Consider the following 9,519-nt stretch of genomic DNA (forward strand, 5'->3'; position numbering starts at 1 on the left):
CTGAAAAGGCAGATATATGATGTAATGGTCAGTGCAAGATGTCTGTGGTTCCTACCAGTCCAAGCTTAGAGGTGGGCTGCCATCTCTGTTTGGCAGTTTGTACCTCTGGAATAACTACTGGATAAACTAAACATGTGGATCTGGGGGTACAGGCAAGAACATTTTCCTCTAATAGATAAAAACAAATGGATGGAAAGAGAATAAGAATACCTCAGGTTAAAGTGGACTCTGGTAGAGCATTCTTTTAATCCCAGCACTTTGGAGGCAGAGGCAGTGGATCTTTATGAGTTTGAGGCCAGCATGGCCTACAAAACAAGTTTCAGAGTGGCCAGGGTTACACAAAGAACCCCTGTCTAGAAAAACATACAAACAAAACCACACTAAAAGAATTCCCGAGATTATTGTGGTTTTGTTTCACAGAAAAGGAAATAATTATAAGAACTTTGGGTTGGAATTACATAAGAAGATTAAAGTTCCTAGTCTCAAATAAGAAGTAAGAATAAGAAGTCCCAGACTTCTAGATCCTGTCACTGGACTTTGTGAGGCCTATAAGTTGTCTCAGAGGAGTTTAAAGATCTGAATATCACAGGTCTGGCAGCAAAAATCTTGTTGTAATAAATGGGGCAAAACCAACCTAACCTGACTCTTGCTAAAAAAAGTGTTTGAATACCATTGTGAAATACTTAAGGAGGGAGGATTAAGTGTCCTTTCAAAGACTGTTGGAACAAACTCAGTCATTCTTTAAATTATTCTTTCTCCTATGTTACTATGTCAAACACAACTTTTCCATACCCATTGTCTTCTGTTTATTGCTTTCACTTGAATTCTAACATTACTCTCTTGCATGATGCCTCTGTCCTTCCATTTCATTCAGTGTCTTTCCTCCCCTCCCCTTCCCTCCCCTCCCCTCCCTTCCCTTCTCTCCCCTCCCCTTCCCTTTCCTTTCCCTCTCCTCTCCTCTCCCCTGCCTTCTCACCTCCCACCCTTCTTCCCCCCCACGCCCCCCAAAGCTTCTTAATGCTCCTCTAGGCTTAGTTTTCTGGTAATTGAATTTCAGAAATGTAATTTGAGGAAGCCTTTTCTATCTCACAGTTTCCCCTTTAAAATGTGTAAGAATCCACTTGTCAACTTTAATCTGAACAATTGTGAAGTTTTGGACATGTGAGACTGTTTTTAATGATATAGGTTTTTGTAATAATTCTTTGGGTTTCTAATTGGAGTGCTAGCTATCAAAGTTTTAATTCAGGTGGTTGCAGAGTAATTGCATCAGAGATGACAAACTGACCTATAAGTAATGTTTTTCAGCAGCATAAAACGGCACACTGATAATTGGGAAAGTGACTTCCCAGAAAACTTTAAACACTACCTGAAAACTCTGCCTTAGAATTTAATGATAAATATTTTTGTACCTGTTTTTTACTAGAACATTGAAACCATGTTTTACTTCCACATTCATGTTCTATGTTTCTCTCCTCTTTACACATGACAAATGGGTGGCATTGAATAACCTCCTAACATTTTCAGCAAACAGGGTAAACTCATTAATATGGAAGAAAAAATGTCAGGAAAACACCAGAAAGTGAAACAGATCCTTTTCCTTTAAAAACAAATTCCAAGAAGTTGGTATTCTGGAAGAATGGTCTAGCTTCAGAGACCATGCCAAGTATTTTACACAGCTACATTTACATAGAAACAGGCCAATTCCAAATATTCTTTGGAAGTGAAATAAACCCACTGGGCAGGATTTTGATACAAGAAAAGGTTTATATGTAATAGCTTTGAAAATAAAACAGGAGTTCTGGCTTCTAAGTAGAAAAGAGTGAAAGCATGTCCACTATAAGCAAATCAAGCAAGTGAGCTTATAGTTAGAACTAAGAAAGTTCATATAAGAGTAGATGAACATTGTCCACTGTTTTTGAATTTATGATTTTAGAGTTTTTTCCCCACAGTCTTAAGGGTTGTCCTGAATGTGACATTTACTCTTTTGCTGAGACATTAGCCACAAACACGTTTGCCTTGTGGACACATGCTGTTCCTGATTATCATGAAGTCACTAATTTTAACAGGAAGGACATTTCTGGGAGGAATATGAAAATATGTTTATTATTATACAAATAAGCCTTATGCCCATGGCAGATACTTGTGGAGTCTGCTGGTCCTGTCCCAGGGGCAGGAACTGTGCCATTCTGTCCCCATCAAGGCCATACTGGACCTGGCAAATAAATGTGACTCTACCTCATTTTTCTTGGAGTTTGGCTTTTCTTCTTTAGTGCTTGTCATTCATTTATTCATTCACTCACTCATCCATTTCTTATTCATTCATTCATTCACTATTAAAAACTCACAATATACCAACCCAAAGCTGCAGACACAGTAGGTGTCAGAGTGGACACTTCTCCTGGAGACTTTCAGATCTGTGCAACGGAGGTGAATCAAGGATGTCAGTGGCAGGGGAAGGGGGAGAAGTACAAGCAAGGGGGTGGGCAGTCCCTGATAGCAGCAAAACAGAATTAAGTTCACTGCCAGAGAGGAGTGAAGGTGACTGAGCAACAGCCTGTCACGGGCAAAGGAGCTGGAGGATGAGGGCATTAGGGGAAAATGACAGGTTCCAGCACAGCAGCCTTGTGTGCCCTGCTGTAAAGACAGAGGAGAGTGACCTGCTTGAATTACTCATTTGGAGAATTGTCACGTCTACCAACTTGTACTAAATGATGACTGTCATCAGTGGTCAAAGTGCTGCTTTAGGGCCTGGGTTAAAGATTACCCACATAGTACCTTTTCCTGAACCGCTAAAGGCATCTGTCTAGTGTACATAAGTACATAATAAAGCATGGTGACCCAGTGAACATGGGCATCATCCCTAGAGTTACACAGATGTCATCACTTGGATGGGAACTCTGACCTCTACAGTTCTGAAGCATGTGCTCTTTTCTTGAACTCTGCAGGAAAATCTGAATTTGAATTGCCCTCCTATTAATGGGCTATCAGTTAAATAAAGAGTATTGTGCTTGCCTGTCTCCTGAGAACAAGTTAGCTTAAATGGGGCACCTTTGAGATAGATCTTGGAAAGATGATCCCCTCCCCATACGAAAGAACATGCCTATGGCATAGATGAGAGAACCAGCAGACTCTAAGAGAAAATACATTTCTGTTTGCAAAGACGATACGGCATTCAGAATAGTCAATTTAAAGAAATATGATGATTTTAATTGCAACCATTTAAAGAAACAAAAGAGAAGTTGTATAAAGGCTCTGAGAATGGGCTAAAGCTGGGAGATGACCAGGAAGGAGCGATGTGGATGAAGTGTACAGTGACATCAGAGAAGGATAGTTGGGTGGGGTTGAACTTTAAAACATCACCTGATATGTTCCTGACTAGGCTCAATGGTTGATGCTGGTGTTTGTTGCCCAAATAGTAGGAGGGGATGTTCACTGTGTCAGCAGAACAGAGCAGAGCTGTGGGGTGAGCTGAGGACAGCAACTCTTGGATACCACTTTCCAACTAGCTTTTTTTTTTTAACCATTAAGACAGCCAACGACAAGAACAGAGGCACCCTTCAGAACCGACTGGAACTTATTCCAGTGGAATGGTTCACATAAAAATCACCCCCAGTGTCTGTTAGCCTGAGATCCATCTGATATTAGGCACTTGGATTTTAGAGTGAATTACTCAGTCAGCCTCACTTGTCTGAAACCCTTCACAGGGGACAGCTAATACAGGAGTGAGTAGCTCTGTATGCTTCAGTGATGTCAGAGAAACTATCCTGTGCCTATCAGGTTCCAAAGACTGTGCCAATGTTTATACAGAGCAGTGGACAGGCCTCATAGTTATAGAATTTTCCAGAGTTGAAAGAGGAAAAGGCAATTTTTTTTAAACTTCTAATGGCTGCCCTTGACACTTTCAAGACAAGGTGGGAGAAACCTGATATTTCTGACAATATTCATATTGCGCCTGTTCCTGAACAGTTTTTAAGTTGACCAGCAGAATACAAAGCTTGTGCACTATTGTCTCAACCAAGCAAGAACTGTATACGGAGTCTGGTAAACATATGAGACTGCAGCCGACATCAGGAGGTATTTTAGCTTGGATGTGAATATTGCATATCTTTAGAACATTCTTGTTTTTATTTACTTTTTTTTTACTTCTACTGACTATTTGAAAACAAAAATTTGCATACTATTTTCCCATCGATAGCTCTGAACATAAGCTGAGTTGGAATTGCATTCACTTGCCATATTGAGGACCCCATGATCTGCACAAAGAACTTTTTTTCCAAATAAACCAGTGAAAATAAATAAAAGCTTTGACTAAATGAGTTAAATTATAAAATATTTTATGTAAAGTCATCGCAATAAGAAGTAATGCCCAACATTATAGTTTGATACTGATACTGATACATTGGTTGAATACATTGTTTGCTAACAGTGTCATTTTTAATTAGGAATTGTTTAAATTCTACCCATGCACATAGTGTAAAAGAAATGCTCCAAGAAAAGAGAAAATAAAGGCTAGTTTCCAGTTTGTTAAACAACACACATGCATGTGAATGACTCCTCTCTCTCTCTCTCTCTCTCTCTCTCTCTCTCTCTCTCTCTCTCTCTCTCTCTCTCTCTCCCTCTCCCTCTCCCTCTCCCTCTCCCTCTCCCTCTCCCTCTCCCTCTCCCTCTCCCTCTCCTTCTCCCCTCTCTCTGTTATTAGACTTTTTATTTACATTCTTCCCTTTCCCGGTTTCCCATCCGTAAGGCCCCTATCCCATCTCACCTCCTCCTTCTTTTATAAGGGTGTTCCCCCTCCTCAACTACCGCCCCCTTCCCACATCCCTGCCCTGACATTCCCCTACACTGGGTGGGGGGGGGCAGGGGGTGTTCAACCTTGGCAGAATCAAGGGCTTCTCCTCCCATTGGTGCCGAACAAGGCCATCCTCTGCTACATATGCAGCCATGGGTCTGTCCATGTGTACACTTTTGGGTAGTGGTTTAGTTCCTGGGAGCTCTGGTTGGTTGGAATTGTTGTTCCTATGGGATTGCAAGTCCCTTCAGTTCCTTCAATCCTTTTTCTAATTCCTCCAATGGGGACGCCATTCTCAGTTCAATGGTTGACTGCTAGCATTCACCTCTGTATTTGTCAGGCTCTGCCTGAGCCTCTCAGGAGACAGCTATATCAGGCTCCTGTTAGCACGCACTTCTTGGCTTCATTAATATTGTCTACTTTTGGTGGCTTGTATACATGGGCTGGATCCCCAGGTGGGGCTGGCTCTGAATGGCCATTCTTTCTGTCTCTGCTCCAAACTGTGTCTCCATATCTCCTCCTAAGAATATGTTTGTTCCTCATTTTAAGAAGGACTTAAGCATCTGCATTGTGGTCTTCCAACTTCTTGAGCTTCATGTGGTATGTGGATTATATATTGGGTAATTCGAGCTTTTGGGCTAATGTCCACTTATCAGTAAGTGCATACCATATGTGTTCTTTTGTGATTGGGTTACCTAACTCAGGATGATATTTTCTAGTTCTATCTGTTTGCCTATGAATTTCATGAAGTCATTGTTTTTAACAGCTGATTAGTACTCCATTGTGTAGATGTCCCACATTTTCCATTCCTCTGTTGAAGGACATCTTGTTTTGTTCCAGCTTCTGGCTATTATAAATAAGGCTGCTATGGACATAGGGGAGCATGAGTCTTTGCTATATGTTGGTGCATCATTTGGGTATATGCCCAGGAGAGGTATAGCTGGGTTCTCAGGTAGTACAATGTCTAATTTTCTGAGGAACCTCCAGACTGATTTCCGGAGTGGATGTACTACCTTGCAATCCCAACAATAATGGAGAAGTGTTGCTCTTTCTGAACATCGTCGCCAGCATCTGTTGTCACCTGAGTTTTTAATCTTAGTTATTCTGACTGGTGTGAGGTTGTATCTCAGGGTTGTTTTGACTTGCATTTTTCTGATGTCTAAGGATGTTGAATATTTCTTTAGGTACTTCTCAGCCATTTGATATTCCTCAGCTGAGAATTCTTTTTATAGCTCTGTACCCCAATTTTTAATAGGGTCATTTGGCTCTCTGGAGTCTAACTTCTTGATTTAGTTGTATATTTTAGATATTAGCCCTCTGTCAGATGTAAGATTGGTAAAGATCGTTTCCCAATCTGTTGGTTGCCATTTTGTCCTAATGACAGTATCCATTGCCTTATAGAAGTTTTACAGTTTTATGAGGTCCCATTTGTCGATTCTTGATCTTAGAGCATAAGCCATTGGTGTTTTGTTCAGGAAATTTTTCCCAGTGCCCATGTGTTTGAGGCTTTTCCCCAATTTTTCTTCTATTAGTTTGAATGTATCTGGTTTGATGTGGAGGTCCTTGATCCAGTTCGACTTGAGCTTTGTACAGCGTGATTTACATTCTTCTACATGCTGACCTCCAGTTGAACCAGCACCATTTGTTGAAAATACTATCTTTCCCCACAGAATGGTTTCATTTCCTTTGTAAAAGATCAAGTGACCATAGGTGTGTGGGTTCATTTCTGGGTCTTCAATTCTATTCCATTGATCTACTTACCTGTCTCTGTACCAATACCATAATGGTTTCATCACTATTGCTCTGTAATACATCTTGAGGCCAGGGATGGTGATTTCCTCAGAAGTTCTTTATTGTTGAGGACAGTTTTTGTTATCCTGCATTTTTTGTTATTCCAGCTGATTTTCTAAATTGCTCTTTCTAACTCTATGAAGAATTGAGTTGGAATTTTGATGGGGATTGCATTGAATCTGTAGATTGTTTTTTAGCATTCTACATTTTGCCCATTTTTACTATATAAATTCTTCCAATTCATGAGCATGTGAGATCTTTCCATCTTCTGAGATTTTCTTCAATTTTTTCCTTCAGAGACTTGAAGTTTCTTGTCATATAGATCTTTCACTTGCTTGGTTAGTGTCACACCAAAATATTTTATGTTTTTTGTGAGTATTGGGAAGGGTGTCACTTCCCTTATTTCTTTCTCAGCTTGTTTGTCCTTTGAGTAGAGGAAGGCTTCTGCTTTGTTCTAGTTAATTTTACACCCAGTTGTTTATCAGGCTTAGTAGTTCTCTGGTGGAACTTTTGGGTTACTTAGCTATACTATCATATCATCTGTAAGTAGTGATATTTTGACTTCTTCCTCCAATTTGTATCCCTTTGACCTCCTTTTGTTGTCTGATTGCTCTGGCTAGGATTTCAAGTACTCTATTGAATTAATAGGGTGAGAGTGGGCAGCCTTGTTTAGTCCCTGATTTTAGTGGGATTGCTTCAAGTTTTTCTCCATTTAGTTTGATGTTGGTTACTGGTTTGCTGTATATTGCTTTTACTATGTTTAGGTATGGGCCTTGAATTCCTGATCTTTCTAAGACTTTTACCATGAAAGGGTATTGAACTTTGTCAAATGTTTCTCAGCATCTAGTTAGCTGATCATGTGGTTTTTTTTCTTTGAGTTTGTTTACATAGTGGATTATGTTGTTGGATTTCCATATATTGAATCATCCCTACATCCCTGTGATGAAACCTACTTGACCATGATGGATGATCATTTTGATGTGTTCTTGGTTTTGGTTTGCAAGAATTTTATTGAGTATTTTTGCATCAATATTCATAAGGGAAATTGATCTGAAGTTCTCTTCCTTTGTTGGGCCTTTGTGTGGTTTAGGTATAAGCATAATTGTGTCTTCATAGAAGGAATTGCATAGTGCTCCTTCTGTTTCTATTTTGTGGAATAGTTTGGACAGTATTTGTATTAGGTCTTCTATGAAGGAAGGTCTAATAGAATTCTGCACTAAACCAATCTGGTCTTCAGTTTTTTTTTGGTTGGGAGACTTTTAATGACTTCTATTTCTTTAGGGGTTATGGGACTGTTTATATGGTTTATCTGATCCTGATTTAACTTTGGTATTTGATATCTATCTAGAAAATTGATCATTTCATCCAAATTTTCCAGTTTTTTTAAAATATAGGCTTTTGTTGTATGATCTGATGACTTTTTGAATTTCCTCAGATTCTTTTGTTATGTCTCTCTTTTCATTTCTGGTTTTATTAATTTGGATACACTCTCTGTGCCCTCTAGTTAGTCTGGCTAAGGGCTTATCTATCTTGTTGATTTTTCTTAAAGAACTAGCTCCTGGTTTTGTAGATTCTTTGTATAGATGTTTTTGTTTCTATTTAGTTGATTTCAGCCCTGTGTTTGATCATTTTCTGTCTTCTACTCCTCTTGGGTGTATTTGCTCCTTTTTGTTCTAGAACTTTCAGGTGTGCTGTCAAAGTACTAGTGTGTGCTCTTTCCAGTTTCTTTTTGGAGGCACTCAGAGCTATGTGTTTTCCTCTTAGCACTGCTTTCATTGTGTTCATAAGTTTGGGTTTGCTGTGCCTTCATTTTCATTAAATTCTAAAATGTCGTTAATTTCTTTTTTTTTTTTTATTTCTTCCTTGACCAAGTTATCATTGAGTAGAGTGTTGTTCAACTTGTATGTGTATGTGGGCTTCCTGTCATTATTGTTGTTATTGACGACCAGCTTTAGTCCATGGTGATATGATAGAATGCATAAGATTATTTCAATATCTTTGTATCTGTTGAGACCTGTTTTGTGCCCAATTACATGATCGAATTTTGGAGAAGGTACCGTGAGGTACCTGAAAAGAAGCTATATTCTTTTGTTTTAGGATCAAATGTTAAATCCATTTGGTTCATAACTTCTATTAGTTTCTCTATGTTTCTGTTTAGTTTCTGTTTCCATGATCTGTCCATTGCTGAGAGTGGGCTATTGATGGAAGTCTCCCACTATTAATGTGTGAGATGCAATTTGTACTTTGAGCTTAGTAAAATTTATTTTATGAATATAGGTGCCCTTGCATTTGGAGCATAGATATTCAGGATTGAGAGTTCATCTTGATGGATTTTGCATTTAATGAATATGAAGTATCCTTCTGTCTTAGGATTTTAGTGCTCTGAACAGACACCATTACCAATGCAAGTTTTATAAAGGACAACATTCAATTGGTGCTGACTTACAGGTTCAGAAGTGCAGTCCATTATCGTCAAAGCAGGAGCACAGCAGCATTCAGGCAGGCATGGTGCAAGAGGAACTGAGAGTTCTACATCTTCATCCAAAGGAAGTCAGGAACAAACTCGGCATCCTCAGGCAGCAAGGAGGGGGATCTCCAAGCTCACCCCCACAGTGTTACACTTCTTCTAACAAGGCCACATCTTCTAATGGTGCCACTCCCTGGGCCAAGCATGTGGAAACCATCATATTCCACTCCCTCGTCTCCATAGGCTTGTTCAAACACATGAGTCTATGGAGGCCATACCTAAACATAACATAATCGAAAAGTATATTTAGTCCAACTTCCAAAGTTCCTGTAGCATATAACAATATCAACAATGTTAAAAGTCCAAAGTTCAAAGTCTCTTCAAGATCCCCCAATCACTTAACTGTAATTCCAGGATTAAGACAGACAGACAGCTGAGCAAACACCAAACTCTGCTATATCCATGTCTAATG

The sequence above is a fragment of the Rattus norvegicus genome, chromosome 9 (genome assembly GCF_036323735.1).
Source record: "Rattus norvegicus strain BN/NHsdMcwi chromosome 9, GRCr8, whole genome shotgun sequence".
In the NCBI taxonomy this organism is placed as follows: Eukaryota; Metazoa; Chordata; class Mammalia; order Rodentia; family Muridae; genus Rattus; species Rattus norvegicus.